We start from the raw sequence: 22,130 nt of genomic DNA, 5'->3' as shown, positions 1-22,130 counted from the left end.
CAAAAATAGTTGGTAATAAGTGGTGCAGGTTTGACCACAGTTCTCAAAAGCCAAATCCAGCCTACAGGAGAAGATGGGATGAAGATTCTTCAAAGACAAATCATTACAATGATAGAAAACAGAGAAATGGTGATTACCACAAGGCAACTCAATGCTATGATCTAAGTGTGTGGTATGAAAATGGTGTACGATATGAAAGAGAGAAGAGGTATGATAACAGAGTGTGTTACTCTTGTGGCTATCAAGGACACATTGCTGTTAACTGCCGAAGCCGGAGATTTGAAACAAGAAGGTGCTATAATTGTCAAATCAGAGGTCACATTGCCAGAGATTGTCCAAGGAGATCGATGGGAAGATCGAGGGATGAATCTCAAAGAATGGCAAAGAAGCCAGTCAATGTCAAGCCCATGGAACTGAGAATTTCAGACCAGAAAGTCAAAGAACAGAAGGTCCAAGAACCTAAAGTTCAAGAAAAGAAAGTGAAGCTTTCACAAGGGCAGAAAGACAAACGGAGGAAGAAAAGAAAGAAGGCGAAAGAGTATCTCGAGAGGATTTTGTCCCCGGGTTCATCTGTTGGTAAGAATAAGGGTACTGATGAATCGCTTCACTCGACAACAAAGTCAAGTAAACCGAATTCGTCAGATGCAAATCTGAGGACAAAAGAGGAGATAAAGAAGAAGGTAAAATTTGGTGGCAAGGAATTTGTTTCTTCGGAAACAAAGGAGCCACGTGTTGGAAATGAATCTGACTCATCAAAGTCAGACAAGCCACATTCAGGCAATGATTCTGGTTCGTCAAAACCAGAAGAGCCAAGTTTTGAGGTAAAATTGTCAAAAACACCCAAGGCTGGTCAGGCTTGGGTGAATCTGTTTAAATGAAAAACCTGACTTGCCGGAGTTCCCAGGTTGGTAAGTGTGGAACAGGTACCGGCATCTTTCTTGAGAAATTCACAAGTTGGTAACTGTGATATTCCGAATTACAGAAGTCTAATCAAGGATATTAAATTGTACTTGATTTTTCTTTCCGTCAAGTAATTAAAGGAAACCCCGAATTTGTAAAATGACACACAAAACTAATTTTCCGGAAAAACCATTTTGATTAAAACAAACTTAAGTGTTTTGAAATCTAAATGGGAAAATAGTTTGTTGTCAGGGGGAGTTCTGATTGTTTATGACCGATGAATGGCGAATTGAAGTGATTCGATATCAGTTTGTCATTTTATTTGTACAGTTTTCAAATTTTCCTTGAAAATCAAAATTGAAACATATTTTGATTTTAGGGGGAGAAAAATTTTAAAAAATTAGAAAATTTGAAAATTCCAAAAACATTGAAAAAGTAAAAATGAGTTTTGTTGAGAAAAGAGGAAATGATAGTACATCAGTGGACTATCACAGCACGCTAAAGAAATGTAATGTCAAAAGTGATAAACAGTCTCACTGATGATGTGTCGATAGGTTTTTGCACATTTAGTAGATTTATTTGGGATATAAACCTATAATTTCAAACTTGCGAAATTCGTGGGGAACTCTACTTGGATATATAGGTAACCCCTGAAATCTCGTTTGAAAGGTCTCGTATTCTGATATACTAGGTTTTTATACTCAATGATGTCTGGGGTATTATTCCGGGACTTCTGCTGAACGGTAGTTCTGACCTAGTCCTTGGCTAATACTTTGCTTTAAATGCTTGAAACATAGCATAAAGCCCTCAGCTGATTAGACAATAAAATTGATAATCATCTGTTGTAGCTGAAAAGATCCTCTAAAGGGGACATACTGCAAAGTCGAAACTGATATCTCTCTGCGCATACGGAAGTATCGACCTGAGATCCCTCAGTTCTCGCATTTAACCCCTAAATTATGTACAGATATCATTGTAGTATTCTCATCTGTAAGATTGAATATTGAGATTCTGGATACGAGAGTATATTCAAGAGGTGGGACACATGAATGAGCTAAGTTCATAAAACATCTAAATCGTATCCTGAATAGATTGAAAATTGTATGAAAATTTAAGAGGACAACTATATCGTCAATCTACGTTAATCGTTTAGAACTTAAAATGATTAAAGCTTAACGGTGCTAGTGATTTGTCTCATGAACTGATATGATCCTCTTACACAAACTCACAAAAAAAAATATTATCTGTATATATTTGTTTACTACTTTTCATTCAAAAACAAAAATCCAAAAAGATTTTTGGAGTGTTTTAGCATAAAATTTTGAAAATTCAAAAAGATTTTCGACAGCTGATAGTGAAGAGCTGATATTCAAAATTCGAGTGCTAAACATGATTAACAGGTTTGGGAGAATATGTTGAAAACTTTGAATGTCATATACAAATGTTTTGAAAGGTTGTGTGCTTAGTTAATCAAGGTCATTTATTTGAACTTGATGTAACTATACAGATTGATGAATTAATGATTTCTACCAGTAAGTTTCTTAAATCTAACTGTTATAAATTTGTGAAACTTATGTTGAGGTAGAGGATGTGCAGGTTAACCAGGTTTCAAATCCTGAGCAGATGTAGAACAAAGCCAGGAATTGATCCTGAACTTGTGAAACGATGAAAGCCAGACTACGATCCCGACAGCTGAGTCTAAGGGGGAGTCTGAAGACGAGCTCAACGCAAACGGAAGCGTGTAAGGAGCCAGGTATCGTTCCTGGAAGAGCTTGTATCTGGAAAGCCAGGTGTCGATCCCAAAAGCACGGAAGCTTGACGAAAGGGGGAGCCTGCTGAAGAAAAAGAGTCTAAGCAAAAGGGGGAGCTGAAGCTAAAAACAGATCCACGGGGATTCTGTTCAAACAAAAGAGAGTCTACGTTGATGAAGACGTGTTAAAGTTTCAAGAAGACTCAAGAAAGAGAGAAAGAAAAGTCGCTCCAAGCTTGACTACGGATTGACTGCGGCAATATCCAAGGGGGAGTCTGTTAGTGCAGAATGTCTATCGCCTTCGTCAATCGGAACCGTAGCTGAAATAGAAGTAAAATAGGCTTTATATTGTAATTTGTAAGCAATAGGCAAGGTGGCATTATTGTAAATAAGGGGAAATCCCTTATAATCTTGTGCCTATAAATAGGAGGCTTATGCCTTTGTTTTAGAACTTTTGCCACATTAGAGCTTGGAGAGCTAGGTGCTTAGAGAGAGAAACTAGAGAGAGAAAGTGGCAAAACGTGATTCACGGAGCTTGTATTCGTCACATCATAAATAGAATCACCGATTAGTGTACGTTATTGTGTGTTCGGTCACGCACGTTCACGGATTCCGCACGTCGAACGTTCGTTACGCAATCGTAAGGGGTCGAAACCGATCCTACAGTAATCCATGCAAGTAATTGTCCTCAACAACCCCCGTGAGAACGGGTGCTGAGTCCAAACTATAGTACTACGTCGTTAAGGCAGGTAGACAGCATTCCACGTGTAAACACAATCAACAAGCACTCATTTAGTCACGTAATACACGCATATTGGTTAGCGTTCAGATAGTTTGAGTAGTGTGATTGATTGTGTCTTGATATAAGTACGTATGTAACACCCAAAAGAGCTAAAAGCAAAAAGGGATCGAGTATACTCACTGTGGTTAATTGATGGATTGAAGGGAGCGCTTGAGAGTAGGGTTAGCCTGAACAGTTCGATAGCATAACGATGAATAACGCAATTAATGGAAACAAGTGTAAGTGGGTCGAACAGCCTGGTCGATCGAACGACAGGTTCGATCAAGTGGGTTGTTGTTCGGCTGGACAATCCGTTCGGACAGCCTGCTCGATCGGCCGGTAGGCTCGATCGGTTGGACTGTTCGAGTGGATTGTTTCTTCCTTTGAGTAGGATGTGTTTATGTATGATGGTTTGAACTTTTGAAGTTTTTGTTGTAGCATTTGAGAACACTGAAGTGTTTTTACCTTTCAGGTCGATCGATCGAACGGTCTATTCAATCGGTCGGCTTATCTGGTCGGTTAGGAACTTCAGTAGTAGTCCTCAGCAGGTTGTCACTCGATCGAGCAGCATATCCGATCGAACAGCCTGTTTGTTCTGATAGCACGTTCGATCGGGTGGCGCCCCATTGCGTCGAACGAGTTGAAAATCGATTAAGTGTTGAAGCATAGTATCTCATGATCTGAAGAGTAATGTTTACAAATCGAATAACATGTTCGATTGGGCATCACTTCGTTCAATACCATACTTCATGAAGTTGTGAAATGTGGGACCCTGTGCTAGCCGATCGGCTGGCCTGGTCGTTCGGCTGACATGTCCGATCGGTTGGGCTGTTCGTTCGAACAGCCTAACCGTTCGGCTAGCATCCTGACCTGGTCGGCCTGTTCATCTAACAATTGGCTGTTCTGATTATTTGACGTTATATTGAGGTAGTTTGACAACGAGTTGAACTATGACACTTTCGTTCCTGCTTGTTTCTCCTACTCAGACAGGAATCACCCAAGTCCGGCCGGTGAACGGTTTGGAACGTCAGTTTAACGTTTAACCCAAAGTCGGTGAACCTCATAGATAGAACCCGAATCTTGAATCACACCACCATCGGAATGATTAGTGGGTTAGCTCAAGCTCCGTTTCTACCGGTTTGAAGGCATTGAGTGTAAGAGAGTTGAAAGAAGGTTGGAAATCCTCCTTTCAATCCTTTACATCATGTAAATGTTTAGATCTCTGATAGATCTTGACTTTTTTATGTGGAAATCGGTTAGATGCGAGCTATTCATGGTGGATTGAGGTCAAAACATGATGTTCTTGAAGAACACCATGATGACATCATCCTAGAATGCTTAGATCTTGATGATTTCACGGTTAGAAATCAAGATTTGAAAGATAGAAAGGTGTCGGAGCATGTTTTGATTAAGAAAGTACAAGATTTAGGTTAGAAACTTACCGAAGTTGAGAGAAATATGAGAAAGGTGAAGAACAGGAGCTGGTCGGTCAGAGCTTTCCAAAAGTGGTAAAGATGACAATGACAGCCCTATTTATAGGCTCCAAAAGAGGAAAATGTTAACCGATCGGACAGACATCCTGATCGGCTGGCCTGCTCGATCGAACAGCTTGTTCGATCGGCTGGCCTGTTCGATCAGTGACTTTTGTTCGATCGGTGACCCCCTTTTGAGTGTTTTGCGATAGTTTTTGATATTCCGATTTCGGTCGAAGACGATACGAGTACGATAGAGTTTCCTATTCAAATTACTTTCAGTCCCAACTACTATATCTAACATACAATTACCTATAATTCACCTTATCCTAACGTTACCATTCGTCGTAGTTCGAGTTCGATTGTATTCGATTTGAGTTTCGAGTTTCGATTCGAGTTTCGATTGATTCGCTTGGGTAACACACCAGACATAAAATAAACACGCACATGTAACACATAAGGCACACACACACACACACGTATACAACAACCAAAGTTCGTTTAATTCGAGATTTGAGTTCGATGATGGTTAGATCGGTTTGATTAAAGATTAGTTAACTTTATCGCATTGTTACTTCCTACTATTCACAGTCGTAAATTGGTTCGCGTAGATAAAAACATACGATTACTTCGATTCATCCTTATTACAACACTTACTCCACATAATACAAATAAAACTGAAAATAGACTATCTACAGTCAAAGAAAGTCAAAGTTGACTTGGACCTTGACTTTGACTCTGACATTCGAAAACACGGGGTGTTACAGCCTCCCCTTGTTTAGGGAATTTCGTCCCGAAATTAGGCTCGAAGCTGCACAGCACCGTGGATTACCAATTTGACGCTTCAGATCTTCATTTGAACAACTGCAGGTACTTGGCCTTCATGTTGCTTTCAAGTTCCCAAGTGAACTCCGCGCCTCGTTTGCCTTCCCATCGGACTTTCACGATAGGGATGCACGAGCGTCTGAGTTGCTTGGTTTGGCGATCCATGATTTCGACAGGCTTTTCCACGAAGTGTAGCATTTCGTTGACCTGAAGATCGTCGAGAGGTACAATCAAATCATGGTCAGCTAGGCATTTTCGGAGGTTTGACACATGGAAAATTGGGTGGAGCTTACTAAGTTCCTCCGGTAGTTCGAGTTTATAGGTGACTTTTCCGATCCTCTCCAGAATCTTAAAAGGTCCAACATATCGGGGCGCGAGTTTCCTTTCTTGCCGAATCTGACTACACCCTTCCAAGGTGATACCCTTAGGAGTACGTAGTTGCCAACCACAAATTCAAGGGGCTTGCGTCTTCTATCGGCGTAACTTTTCTGTCTATCCCTGGCCTATGCCAAGTTATCGCGGATCTGGAGGATTTTGTCAGTCGTTTCTTGTAGTAGCTCGGGACCGGTTAATTGCGAGTGACCGATCTCGTGCCACACAATAGGCGAACGACATCTTCTTCCATACAGGGCCTCGAATGGTGCCATCTGTATGCTGGCATGATAGCTGTTGTTGTACGAGAATTCGACTAGCGGTAGATGTTTGTTCCAACTACCACCGAAATCTATAACACACGCACGGGGCATGTCTTCAAGAGTACGGATCATTCTCTCAGTCTGTCCGTCGGTTTGAGGGTGGAATGCGGTACTTAGGTTAAGCGATGTACCGAGCGCTGCTTGAAACATTTCCCACAATCTCGAGGTAAATCGAGCATCACGGTCTGAGATAATGTCGCGAGGCGTACCATGATTACAAATGATCTCATCGGTGTAGATTTGGGCTAGTCGTTCTACCTTGTAGTCTTCCCGTATTGGCAAAAAGTGGGCTGATTTGGTCAGACGATCAACTATAACCCAAATACTGTCGTGACCTGATGGCGTGGGTGGAAGTTTGGTTATGAAATCCATAGCTATACTCTCCCACTTCCATATGGGAATTGGAGGTTGTTCGAGTAAGCCGGAAGGGCGTTGATGTTCAGCCTTGACTCTTGCACAAGTCAGGCAATGTTGGGATTGAACCCTAACAGAGGAACAGATAATGTAAAGCCAAAACCGGATCCCATCAGTGGACTCCTAATAAGCAGCAGTTTACTCTAATCTCTCCCCTTGACAGTGGTTATCTAACAACTGATAAATGTTAAGTGCTGCTCAACTACAACAACTGATAAACCAAACTCTGATGATTACCTAACAACTGCTGAAGACAAACTCTGTTGCTCTATCTACTGCTGTTTCCTAAGTGCTACTGAAGTTTCAAGCACTGCCCTCTCAAAGACTGATCACCTTTGAAGGAAGCACTGAAGACTCAACATCTGTGCTAAGGCTACAACAGTGGAACGTGAAGCAGTAGTTTTCCTTATGTTTTGTATGTTAGTGAATATCAGATGTTACATAACAGTAGTTTGTATAGGACAGTATTTGTAGTTTGTTAGGTCGTTAGATGTCACTATCATGGTGACGTCAGCTGAAGTATATCAGTAGTTTGGTTTGCCTATAAGTATGACAGTACTCTGTACTGTTACACTTGATCGTTTTGAGTGCGTTCTTCTCCTCAATTCATGCTTTCATCTTGTGCAACCAACTCTGGTGTATCAGGCTGAGGGGGAGTTTAGATTGTAAGCTTTTACTATAATCTTTTGCTTTTATGTAAAACATTTGAATCAATGAAAAGCAATTGTTTATCAATCTATACTTTCCTTTGTTTGTGTTTACAAAGTTTGCTACCCATTTCCGCTGCACTTATTCATTTTATGCAAACAAACACAAATCATGACAGCCTCAGATCCTAACAATTGGTATCAGAGCTTGGACAGTCAAATTCGATCTAACAATCATTTTGACATAACAGTTCAGCTCAAAATTCATTGATACTAAGGTTGGTTGCATTCAGTTGAAAAACAGAGTAATGAGCAAATCATGATCAAAATGGTTATTCAAAAACTCTGTCAACCAAGATGTCATATGACACACAAATCTCACACAACAAATGTTTTCATACATATGTCACTTATAGTTTTCAGATTTGCAAAATATCTGATAAATTATGAGATCGTTAAATGTTTCAAAATGAATTACAATTGTTGTTTCGGTATTTGTGATGTTTCTTAATAAACACTAAAGTATGTACCTCAGATCAGCAAAACTTGTGTTCATCTAAAACACCTGCATACTGCTGATATCGAAAAGAGGGAGAAAAACTTTAGTCAAAATCTCTCATGTGTTCAAAGGCATGTTGAGTGCCTACAAAAAGGACCAAATCAACCTTGTCTAACACATATTGAGAAAAATAAAATGTCAAAACAGTCCTAATCATAAGTAATGTGAGATCTGAACTAAAACATGCTCAACCATGGTCAGATTTCTTAAAACATTGCTTCAAAGTGATTATGGACAAGGTATGTTCAAAATAAAATCTCCTAGTGAGTATTTCTGAACATATGAATAAACAGGGTAAAAAGGGAAAATGAACAAATCTCAAAGTGTAGCTATCTCAAAACTTTTGAAATCAAAAGAAGAGAGCATAAGCAGAAAACACTTTTGAGGTTAAAGTTAGGTCATCAGTGGTCATCATGCAACTGTGTGTATTTATCAATATAGAAATTGTTCTGGTAACAACGGCATCTCAAGTGATTGTGCTAAAATGGATTTACAATCAATTGACAAGAAAATGACCCAAACAATGGTCAAAATAACTTAAGAATAATATGATCATGAATTTACTGGAAAATTGTCGGATCCTTTTGATTTTTTTTCAAAACTTCCTTTGATTTTTGTTAAGGTGTTTTCTTCTATAATAAAAACCAGATGTATTTTATTTATTTTAAAATATATTATGATCTTTTACTCATTTTTTAATAGTAAAAGTTCATCTCTGGTCTGGATTTAATTACCTTATTTTTGTGTGTAATTACTATCCTTAAATTTAATCAAAAGGAAATGGCACACATGTCGAAGATCATATTAAGCTCAAGTTAGGTTTCCACTGATCATAAATTGATTGCAAATTGACTTAGACTACTGAGATACTCATGTTCTAGTTCCAGTAATTAGACACAAAATGAGCAGCTCATGTAGAAATGTCTTCATCATCTGGGATGCTAAACCAGTGTCTGAAAAATAGACAGATGGCAAAACCTTGAACAAAATTTCTGAGAATCACTGCTGACAATTTAATCTTGATATTATGCATCTAAAATGTGTATTGTTAAGAATAGCATTTCTGGTACTCAACAGATGATAGACAAGAGATTGTGCTTTTACAAGAACAAATCATTTTCTACATCTGAACAAACAGGTGCTAAAAGAATTTGTCAAAAGTCAAAACACTGCCGCACAAACAGTTGTTAAATATATAACCCTAATTGGTTTTTATCCACTGTTGTTCCTAAAATGCTGTTGTGCCATAACATCTGCTCTCTAAAGTCTGTCCACTCCTATAGTGTCAACCTCTGCTCTTCAAAAACACTGATGTTTAAAATCTTTGTTCCATCCACTGTTACACCCACCATTTCGTTTTATTACCGTTGTAACTACTGATACTTGATCCATCAGTAGTTGTCAAAACAACTGTCCTCCATCATTTACCATTCCATCAGATGTTTGACACGTGGTCAGTTTTTAGCCTTCAGATCAAAATAACTGCTGCCACATCAGCAATCACTTTTTCCCTAAATAAAACCATGATTAAATCCAAACAGGGTTTTACTGTCGAATTGAATTCCAAAAGTTCTCTTCTCATAACAGTTTCCCTCTCATAACTCCAAAAACTTCTTCGATCTTCTTCATCCAAAATAACGAAACCAAAATCGAAATCAAAATCAAAACCATCTTCTTCCACCACAACAGCAGATGCCACTCAAATGGCTGCTGAAACACCGGAGATTCGCTACAAATCTCCACACAACTATGTAGGTATACTCACAAAACCTACCGATAACCACACCTTCGATTCCATCCTTGACATCCTTTCTGCATCAAAGTACAAAACTTTGATAACAGCAGACGCTCCTATTTACCTTGACACCCAGAGAGAGTTCTGGAAAAATGCCACCCTTGAAAAACAAGGAGATATCATCGCCGCAATCAACTCCTCGATACAGGGTACGAAGGTAAATATCTCACCAAAATCCATCTCTGAAACCTTTAAACTCGATGATTTAAATGGAAAAACCTCTTTTACAAAAGACGAGTTGGTAAAGGATTTCATGAAAAGGGGCTATGCAGAATAACCAAACAGGGACACCCTACAAAAGGGTTACTTCCCTTCTGCACCAAGATTTTTATTCCACACACTGCTCATGTGTGTTTCAAATAAAACAACGTCCTTCAATGAGATACCAACAAAAATCCAATGCCCGATGTATGCAATTTTGAACAATGAAAACTATAACTACTCCCAGGAAATATTTGATGATTTGGTAAAGAACGTTGATAATAAGGCATTTCTGCTCTTTCCAAGGTTTCTAAGTTACTATTTTGCACAAAAATTTGTCGAGAAAGAGGCAAAAGTGCCCAAACAAGGTGTCTCATTCAAAATAAACTGTTTAACAATAGAAACTTTTTCAAGAATGATGGCACCAATAAAATTAAAAACAAAAGAGGCAGAGCAGGTTTTAGAAACTGCCACTGACCCTCAAGAAACCACTGCTGAGCCCACTGCTCCAGGTGATCAGAGTAGCACACCCACTGCTCTGAAACCCACACCTGCCACCAACAAAAAGACCAAAAGAAAACCATCCAGAAAACCCACAAACCCACACCAAAGGCAACTCTGGAAGATGAGATCCCAGAGTTAATGCCAGTGACAACACAAAAGTCACAAGAAACCACTGCTGCTACTTCCTCACAGCAGTTGGAAGAAAGATCTCAACCCCAGCCTAAAACTCCTCCTGCATCCTCACAAAAGGTTCAGGTTGTAAGCACAGGGACACCACATTATGAAGCTCTGTATCCACTCGGATCCATCTTCCACAGTCCTGATCCCAAGGACATGTCTCTTTCTACCCCCACACCCTCACCAATAATATTACCACAATCAATAATGCCCCTGTTGCATGCAGTTGATATGGCACAGACACAAACCAGTTCCTCTCAGTCACCTATCACTAAGAGTATACCTCCACAAGTGACTGGGTCTGATGTGCATACCTCTGCTATCCCAGCAACAGTTGAGGAGGTTACACCCCTTGAGTTACAAGTAACTCTTGGTGGTAGTTCAAGTGGAGCAGCAACTACAACTGATGGATCAACAGATCTTCAGTTGGACAGTTGTTTCATAACTAAGACTCCCTTGAAGGCAATTTCTTCCATGGCAACATCGGTAACCACCAGTGAGTTAAATATAACCACTGGTACCATCAAAGGTTTATCGATTGCTGAAGAAAGAAGTCCCTAGTACCAAGAACAAGGGGCATCAATGGATGATTTTTGGGATTCACTTCCTAAGTCAAACATTGATACAACCACTACTGGTGGGATTCAGATGATCCTGTTAATTCAGGTGATGATTCAAGATATAATGAATTGACGGCCAGAGTTGAAAACCTGGAATCTTCAGTTGCAGAAATAAAAGATATGGTGCAACAGCTGTTACAAGCTCAAATAGCCCAATCATCTGCTCCTCTTGCTCAAGCACCTGCTCCATAAGCATTTGCTGCAAATGAGCTATGGGACATCCTCCAACCACTGCTTGAACAACAACAACAACAAATGGCTGCTAAAAAGCATGCTCTTCAAGTGCAAATGTTGACCAACATGGTTGAATCTCGGTTCAAAGATACTCAAGCTGATATCAAGGCTATAAAGGCCAGCATTCAACAGAATGCTCAAAGTGAGAAAGCTCCATCTGCCATTTTCTTCATGGATACACCCCTGGCAGATAATGCCAAAAAGGGGGAGAAAATCAGGTTGAAAAAGAAAGGTATAGAAGATGGGATGCACATTGAACCTGAGAAACCCAAATCCACAAAAACTTCAACAGCTGATACAACAGTAGTTACAAAAACTGCTGTCAGTAGCCAAACAGCTGCCATTACATCAACACACACACCTCCAACACACACAACTACTGTTTCAACACACACCACTACAACTACTGCTCCACCACCATCATCATCTGTGTCTATAACACAAAAACCACCACTATCATCATCTACAATCATATCACCACCATTGCCTCCTGCCATAAAGCAGAAGACAGCAGATGTTATAACATCTGTTGTAATGACAACAGTGGTTGAAACACCAATTGTTTCAACTACTGTCAGTCAGTCACGTTCACAAACCACTGATCCACCCAAAACATCATCAGCCTCCCCTCAAATAAAGAGGAGAAGGGTTTTCATTCCTGATGATGAGTCACCACCACCATCACATCTTCCATCCCCTGCTCAAAAGCAGAAGACATCTGCTGACACATCAGCAGTTGTAATAACAACAACAGTTGAGACACCAGTTGTTTCAACAGTTGTTAGTCAACCATCCACCACTGCTCTATCCTTTCCTATATCTCAACCAAATCTCTTTAGCAGAAAAAGAAAGCCAATCACTGCCGATGAAGGGATACATGATCCGAATGCTGAAAAGTATCCACTGGAGCTTGAAGCCATTAAAAATGAAATGAGGCAGTTTTATACAGAAACAAATCCATCAAAAAGAAAATTCTCCTCACTCATAGGCTATATAGCTCCAGAAGATATAAATGATTATCTCAAGATAAAGGCAAGGCAAGCTAAAGTTAAAGCCAAGGTTGACAGTGAGAAAGAAAGGCTAAGCGAAGAAGGCATTGCGAATAGACTGGAGTTCTACCTTGCAAAGGTTAAGCAGATGGAAGAATATGCACAAGAGCTAGACAAAGAAAAGGCTGATCAAAAGAAGAGACTGAGAGATCAACTTCTAGCCTTCATCATGAAAGAAAAGTTCTATTCTGCTGAAGAATCCCAGCTTAAAGAATGGCCTTTAGTAGCTTTGAAGCATGAGGCTGAAAGGATCCAAAGAATCAAAAATGATCCCTCAAAGAAGAAAACTGCTGCAAACTGGAGTAAGTAAAAAAGACTCATTGCTGATCTCACTGCTGAGTATAAAAGAAAGAAGAGGGAGTTGGTGGATGCTAAGATAAGCACTGCTGAAGCCATATCAAAATGGTCTAGGCAACAAACTGATGAAGCTTATGAAAGACTTGAGAAGCAGAGGATGAAAGCCTCTAACTCTCCTAAAAGGTCTGACTACAAAAAGCTTCAACAGCAAGTCAAACTTTTCGAAACACAGATCAGCACAGCAGAAGATTTTGTCACAAAGCTGAGTAAAGAAAAGAAGGAAATGCTATCTGCTGGAGTAGATAAGAACAAAGAAGCTGAACAGATTGAAGAAGCTATGATGAAAATAGCTTCAGATAAAGAAAGATTGGCTAAACTACAAGTCCTTACCAAAAAGGTTAAAGTAGTAAGCCAAAAGTCATCAGCAGGCATCACAAACAGTGAGCTGATTGACAAAGAAGTTGAAGCAGATATAGCTGAAGCCAACAAGATCATTGAACAAGCATTCATACGAGTGTCTAAAGCTCATGATGCTGCTCTTCACTTCTTCATGCCAATCACTTCAAGTTCATCAGATAATAAAGCTCTCCCAAGAAACCCATTGAGTTCAAAAATACTAAAGTGGATGTCTGATCAAAAGACCCAGGATCTCCTTGAGCTGAAGATCTACAGGTGATGTGAAGCATATATCAAGGAATCAGGCACTAGGCCTAGGTGCTGAAGATCTACAGGATCTCCTTGAGCTTACACTGTGCAGGGATGAGGATGATACAAGTTCCAAGGATTTTGAGGAAGACTTTAAAAGAAAAGCAATGGAACTTCTGATGAAAAATAAAGGTCCTGAATAAGGAAGGGTTTTGGCATTATCTGTTCCAGGGGGAGATTGTTGGGATTGAACCCTAACAGAGGAACAGATAATGTAAAGCCAAAACCGGATCCCATCAGTGGACTCCTAATAAGCAGCAGTTTACTCTAATCTCTCCCCTTGAAAGTGGTTATCTAACAGCTGATAAATGTTAAGTGCTGCTGAACTACAACAACTGATAAACCAAACTCTGATGATTACCTAACAACTGCTGAAGACAAACTCTGTTGCTCTATCTACTGCTGTTTCCTAAGTGCTGCTGAAGTTTCAAGCACTGCCCTCTCAAAGACTGATCACCTTTGAAGGAAGCACTGAAGACTCAACATCTGTGCTAAGGCTACAACAGTGGAACGTGAAGCAGTAGTTTTCCTTATGTTTTGTATGTTAGTGAATATCAGATGTTACATAAAAGTAGTTTGTATAGGACAGTATTTGTAGTTTGTTAGGTCGTTAGATGTCACTATCATGGTGACGTCAGCTGAAGTATATCAGTAGTTTGGTTGGCCTATAAGTATGACAGTACTCTGTACTGTTACACTTGATCGTTTTGAGTGAGTTCTTCTCCTCAATTCATCCTTTCATCTTGTGCAACCAACTCTGGTGTATCAGGCTGAGGGGGAGTTTAGATTGTAAGCTTTTACTGTAATCTTTTGCTTTTATGTAAAACATTTGAATCAATGAAAAGCAATTGTTTATCAATCTATACTTTCCTTTGTTTGTGTTTACAAAGTTTGCTACCCATTTCCGCTGCACTTATTCATTTTATGCAAACAAACACAAATCATGACAGCCTCAGATCCTAACAGGCAACCTCCAACATAGAGAGCGATATCCCGTTTCATACCCGGCCACCAGTACTTGTAACGAAGGTCCTGGTACATTTTATCGGCAGCGGGATGAACAGAGTATCGGGACTTGTGGGCTTCGTTCATTATAATCTTTCGCAAATCGGTCCGCTTAGGGATCCAGATTCAGTCCAGATAACAGAAAATCCCATCTGCTTTGCTTACAAGCTGAGCTCCATCATGGTAGATTCTCTCCTTCTTCAAAGTGCGTTCGTTAAAGCAAGCATGTTGGGCTTCGCGGATGAGAGATTCGAGGTTGTGCTGGGCTTGGGTATTGCGAATACTGAGCAAATAACTCCGTCTGCTGAGTGCGTCGGCAACAACATTTGCCTTGCCTGGGTGATAGCGAATCTCACAGTCGTAATCGTGAAGAAGTTCTACCCATCGGCGTTGACGCATGTTAAGTTCTTTCTGATTAAAGATGTGTTGTAAACTCCTGTGATCGGTGAAGATCGTACACTTGGTACCATACAGGTAGTGTCGCCAAACCTTCAATGCAAAAACAACTGCGCCTAGCTCGAGATCGTGGGTTGTATAGTTCTTCTCGTGGATTTTGAGCTGACGAGATTCGTAAGCTATAACCTTGTCTCGTTGCATGAGGACACAGCCAAGACCTAGGTTAGAAGCATCACAGTAGACAATGAAATCGTCGTTTCCGTCTGGCAACGCGAGAACGGGAGCATTGCAGAGCTTGCGCTTAAGGGTTTGAAAAGCAGACTCTTGTTCAGTTCCCCAAACAAAAGACCTGTCTATATGGGTGAGAGCGGTAAGCGGCACAGCGATCTTAGAGAATCCTTCGATAAATCGTCGGTAATAACCCGCTAATCCAAGAAATGATCGGACTTCAGACGGGTTCCTTGGCGTAATCCAGCTTTTAACTGCTTCAATCTTCGCGGGATCGACATGAATACCCTGACTATTCAAGATTTGACCCAGAAATTGAACCTCCTCCAACCAGAATTCACACTTGGAGAACTTGGCGTAGAGTTGGTTTCCCTGAAGTAACTCGAGAACCAAACGAAGATGTTGCGCGTGTTCGGCTTTCGACTTGGAATAAATCAGGACATCGACGATGAACACAATGACGAAACGGTCAAGATAAGGCTTACACACGCGATTCATCAGATCCATAAAAACCGCAGGTGCGTTGGTTAGACCAAAAGGCATAACAACGAATTCATAATGGCCATATCGGGTTCGAAAAGCGGTTTGGGGATGTCTTCCTCTTGAATCCGCAATTGATGATGACCTGAACGCAAATCGATCTTCGAGAAACACTTGGCACCTTGCAGCTGATCGAATAAGTCGCCGATTCGGGGCAAAGGGTAACGGTTCTTGATGGTCAGCTTATTCAATTCCCGATAGTCGATGCACATCCTGAACGACCCATCCTTCTTTTTGACGAAAAGGACTGGCGCGCCCCATGGAGAGGTGCTCGGGCGAATAAAGCCTTTTTCAAGTAATTCCTGGAGTTGGTTTGAGAGTTCCCTCATTTCAGATGGCGCGAGTCGATAAGGGGCTTTGGCAACAGGGTTAGCTCCAGGAATGAGGTCGATACGAAAGTCGATATCACGACTTGGCGGTAGTCCAGGAAGATCATCAGCGAACACCTGAGGAAATTCACGAACCACTGGAACGTCTTTGACTTCAACCTTCCTTTTCTTTTCCTTCTCCTCTACTACAATGTTGGCCAAGAAAGCGTTGTATTCCTTGCGAAGATACTTGCTAGCTTGGACGCATGACATAAGTTTAAGACCTTTCGAAGCTGTTTCACCGTACACACACAATAAGTCTCCATTCGCGAGCGAGAATCGAATCATCTTTTCGAAGCACACTGTCACACCCCCAAAAATCCACACGCGGAGTACCACCGCTTGGAGGCGTGACATGACCAGGATCAAGCCACCAATCATATAGAACAATGTATAAAGTAAAAGTAATTGCAATTTAACCAAACCAATCCATATGAAAGGTGTTCCAAAACATAAATATGTTATCACTGTTTAGCGGAGGCATATAAGTAAAACCCTACATAATAAAGTGTGAAATGTCATAAGTGTTTAATGAAACAATCATGATCCTAGCCCACAACGACCTGCTCCTCCCTGTGCAAGCTCCATGTATCTAACGACCTGCAAGGCATGTAACAGAGGATCAACAACTAGTTGAGCGAGTTCACAGTTTGTAGTTCAGTAATTGTAATAGTATAGTAAGCCTTGTGTTCGTTCATTAAGTCATGTATCGTATTAGTTCGTATCGCGGCCCTCTAGGCATGTATGCGAAGATTAGGGAAAGTTCTCAAGTATTCTAGACTAGGTATATTTGTATCGCGGCCACCCGGCATCTGTGTGAAGTTTAGTGAATAGTTCGCAGCCCTTTCTAGGCATGTGTGCGAAGATCAGTCATATTATCGCAGCCAACCCCTGGCGTGTATGCGAAGATCAGTTCTATTAGTATCACTAGTCTAGTAGTATCTTATCAATAACCTTCCTCACCCGAGGATCATATCACTAATTTCCATTATCTAGGTAAGTACAAGTAAATAATCAAATCCCATTCCCACCCTGGGAACCCCATGCCTTGGCTGTGTGAACTCACCTTGGTTTGCTCGGTATGCTAATCTATGTGCTCGTAAATAATCAATCAATCAGTCGAATCCTATAGTATGCCCGTATACCAGATCAGTTTATGTTCGTAAAGATTCACATGCAATCTATGTCATAACATGTACTTAAGCAATTATCACGTATCACGTAAGCAGATAAACAAAATCGTGCCATTCATGTTGCATGTAAGTGTCATTTACAGTTCGCACTATCATGGTTATTCATATAATACTTGACGGGGTTAACATACGTAACGGAAGTGATAAACTAGCAGAGTTAGTTAGCTAACAACGTTCACAACACATTAGAGTTACATGCTTAACGGAGTTACACCAATTTAACACAGTTAGAAAGGTTGACAGAGTTAACAAACTGACTCAGTTAATGAACTAAACAATGATACTGTTGTCACACACTTTAAATGAAATCACTATATACAAAGCACTTGTGCCGAAATCCTGTTCTGGGCGAAAACCCTTTTAATTTCTATGCATAACAATCTTAAAGGTCGGACAATGAGCATCATCTAAAATAAATCGGACATCATGCACTCCCCCACACAAAACCCGGACCCCTTACACATTCAAAAGTCGGACATAAAGCTTACAACATGAAAGTCGGACCATGGGGGGTGGGGGTTTAAAGCTCGGACCAAGGGAAGGGCTCACAAAACTCGGACCCCCTTCATGTGCTTAAAGGTCGGACAAGGGGGTGTGGGGGTAAAACTCGGACCATAACCCCCTCTGAAACTCGGACTGCCTGTTGTTCATAAAGGTCGGACCTTTGGGTCCTTGTAAAAGTCGGACTTCATGTTTAAAGGTTAAAAGTCAGACATCAACTATTACAATAAAGGTCGGATAAGGTTCCATCATCACAAAACTCAGACAAATAATCAATCACACATACGAATGTTCCAGTTCCTTGCGATTGTATCAGTTACGTTATCACGTTCTTACGATTAAGAAAACCCTAATTCATATCTGTATAGCAGTAATCAAAACAACAATCAATATTTCTACATATCATACATCTAAATCATCAGGCAATCGATTATACAACTTGTCAATCATCATAATCATAATAATCAGAATCAAATTAACAATTACAGAACTTAGCATGTGAAGAACTAGGGTTTACAAGAATTCACAAGAATCAAGATTTGAAAACAATCAAACAATCAATAACCATTTACCTTGGATTGATTCTAGACAGAAAGAGGAAATCAAGAGTGATTAGGAACTTGTGCCAATGATGATGATTGATTGCCAGAGAAAACCAGAGAAAGTGAAAGTACGTGCTTGGATTTCTTGGGTGATGATTAGTGAATGATTAGGGTTATGAATCACTAGGATTTCACTAATTACTCTCTACATCCTCAAGTATTAACTTTTACATAAGTACACCATCTCAAAATAGTTCACAGTTCCACCACCAAGTTCATACATTTGACAAATCCTTCATAATTAATACATAACCATGCTCAAAAACAATATACTTAACTGAATCAAAACGTTACAGTTTCACAGCAAACTAATTGTGCAAGTAAACAACTACCTAAACAATGAACGTGTAATAAATGCGAGAATGGAATCTTGGAAACTCGAGTTGTCACATTATCCCCAACTTGAAAGAAATTCCGTCCCGAAATTTAGCATGCGGTTACTGAGGAAGCTAGGGAAGTTGTATCGTTTACTGATTTTCCTGGGGTGTCACATCATCCCCCCGTTGATTTGGAATTTCGTCCCGAAATTCTGCAGTAGTAGCTTCAGCCTCAGTAGTGGTTGCACAGTTTCCGAATAAATGGGGATACTTGAGTTCCATTTGATCTTCTCGTTCCCATGTATACTCTGGGCCACGACGGGAGTTCCAACGAACTCGTACAAGAGGTATTCTAGTGTTCTTGAGGACCTGGACATCCCGGTCCGTGATTTCAACAGGTTCCTCGACGAACTGCAACCGCTCGTCGATAGTGAGCTCCTTCAAGGGAACTATGAGGGTCTCATCTGACAGGCGCTTCTTCAGATTCGACACGTGGAAAACATTGTGAACTGCACCGAGTTCAGCTGGTAGGTTTAGCTTGTATGCCACTTTGCCAATCTTCTCAATGATCTCAAACGGTCCGACGTACCGCGGATTTAGTTTGCCTCGCTTGCCAAAGCGAACCACACCCTTCCAGGGTGAAACTTTAAGTAAAACCCGGTCCCCGACCTGAAATTCCAACGGTTTCCTACGCTTATCCGCGTAGCTTTTCTGACGGTCGCGAGCTGCCGCCATGCGTTGCCGTATTTGCGCAATCTTTTCTGTGGCGTCCACTACAAGTTCTGGACCCGTGATTTGACTATCCCCCACCTCTGCCCAACAGAGAGGTGACCGGCATTTACGTCCGTACAATGCCTCGAATGGAGCGGCTTGTATGCTGGTGTGATAACTGTTATTGTATGAAAACTCCACTAAAGGGAGGTGCTTTTCCCAGTCATTGCCAAAATCGATAACACATGCCCGAAGCATGTCTTCTAAGGTTTGAATCGTGTGCTTAGACTGCCCATCCGTCTGAGGGTGATATGCCATGCTCATGTCTAATCGAGAGCCAAAAGCCTTGTGCATTGCTTGCCATAATTCTGACGTGAATCGTGCATCACGATCCGAAATGATAGAGGTGGGCACCCCGTGCCTCGAGACCACTTCTTTCAAGTAGATGTCTGCTAATGTGGAAAACTTGTCTGTTTCTTGGATTGCCAAGAAATGAGCAGACTTGGTGAGTCGATCCACGATCACCCAAATAGTATCATTCCCACGCTGGGATCTAGGTAGGCTAGTAACGAAATCCATGGAAATTTCCTCCCATTTCCACTGAGGTATCTTTGGTTGTTGGAGTAGGCCTGCTGGTTTCTGGTACTCTGTCTTGACTCTCGCACAAGTCAAACATTTGCCGACGTAAGTTGCAATGTGGGCCTTCATGCTAGGCCACCAGTATGTAGTTCTGATGTCGTGATACATTTTATCCGAACCTGGATGTACCGAGTAGCGAGACTTATGAGCTTCATCCATCACAAGTTCTCGTAAACCGCCATATAGTGGAACCCAAATGCGTCCTGTTATATAGTAGGCATCGTCTTCCCTTTGTTCTAATCGTTGCCTTGAGCCGCGTAAGGCTTCAGCCCTGACGTTTTCTGGTTTCAATGCTTCCACCTGAGCATCTCGTATCTGTGCAGGAAGATCAGACTGAATAGTGAGCTACAAAGCTCGTACACGCCTAGGTAAAGTGTCTTTTCGACTGAGAGCATCCGCCACAACATTGGCTTTGCCTGGATGGTACTTGATGGCGTATTCGTAATCATTAAGTAACTCGACCCATCGTCGTTGACGCATGTTCAATTCCTTCTGCTTGAGAATATGCTCGAGACTCCTGTGATCGGTGTAAATAGTGCACTTGGTACCGTACAGGTAGTGTCGCCATATCTTGAGCGCAAAAACAACAGCTCCCAGCTCTAAATCGTGCGTCGTGTAATTCCATTCATGAACTTTGAGTTGCCGCGAGGCATAGGCAATAACTTTATCACGCTGCATCAATACACAACCAAGCCCCTGTATCGATGCGTCACAATAGACCACAAAATCATCCGTGCCCTCAGGCAATGAGAGAATAGATGCGCTGCATAGTCTATCCTTCAGGTACTGAAAAGCCGTTTCTTGTGTATTACCCCATCGATAGGTAACACCTTTCTGTGTCAACATTGTAAGCGGCTGTGCGATCTTGGAGAAGTCTTTAATGAACCGTCTGTAGTAACCCGCCAAACCCAAGAATTGGCGTATTTCTGTTGGAGTGCGAGGCGCTGGCCAATTCCTGATCGAATCTACCTTGGATGGATCGACATGAATCCCATCCCTGTTCACCACATGGCCTAAGAAGTGGACTTCACGAAGCCAGAAGTCGCATTTTGAAAACTTAGCATATAGTTGTTCCTTTCAAAGAAGTTCCAAGATAAGACATAGGTGCTGCTCGTGTTCCTCCTGACTCTTGGAGTAGATCAGAATGTCGTCGATGAAAACAATGACGAACTTGTCTAGATAGGGTTTGCGCACCCTGTTCATTAGATCCATGAATACGGCAGGCACGTTCGTTAACCCGAATGGCATAACAAGAAACTCGTAGTGACCGTAGCGAGTTCTGAATGCTGTTTTGGAGACGTCCTCATCCCGGACTCTCAGCTGATGGTAACCAGACCTTAGATCAATCTTGGAGTAGTAACTCGACCCTTGCAACTGGTCGAATAAGTCGTTGATACGAGGAAGAGGATAGCGGTTCTTCACTGTGACCTTGTTCAGTTCGCGGTAATCAATGCACATCCTGAAAGTGCCATCCTTCTTTTTCACGAATAGTACTGGAGCTCCCCAAGGCGAAGAGCTTGGACGAATGAAGCCCTTATCCAAGAGCTCTTGTAGTTGCTTTGACAGTTCTTCCAGTTCGGTTGGAGCTAATCGACACGGTGCGCGTGCTATAGGTGCTGCTCCTGGAGCTAGCTCGACTTGAAACTCGACCTGGCGATGAGGCGGTAGACCAGGTAATTCTTCAGGAAACACTTAAGGAAAATCACGTACAACTGGAATATCCTCTATCCTTTTCTCTTTCGTCGATGCATCAGTAACTAATGCCAAAATGGCAGTGTGCCCCTTTCGTAAACATTTCTGAGCCTTCAAGAAAGAGATGATGCCAACCACAGCACCACTCTTGTCGCCTTGGACTTCGAGAGGTTCCTTACCCAAACGAGGAATACGAATGATCTTCTCCTTACATAGAATCTCTACCTGATGCTTGGATAACCAATCCATGCCAATGACGACGTCAAAACTACCCAGAACTATAGGAATGAGGTCGATAGAGAAAGTCTGACCA

Source organism: Helianthus annuus, chromosome 2 (genome assembly GCF_002127325.2).
Source record: "Helianthus annuus cultivar XRQ/B chromosome 2, HanXRQr2.0-SUNRISE, whole genome shotgun sequence".
Classification (NCBI taxonomy): domain Eukaryota; kingdom Viridiplantae; phylum Streptophyta; class Magnoliopsida; order Asterales; family Asteraceae; genus Helianthus; species Helianthus annuus.
This window is presented reverse-complemented; position numbering follows the sequence as displayed.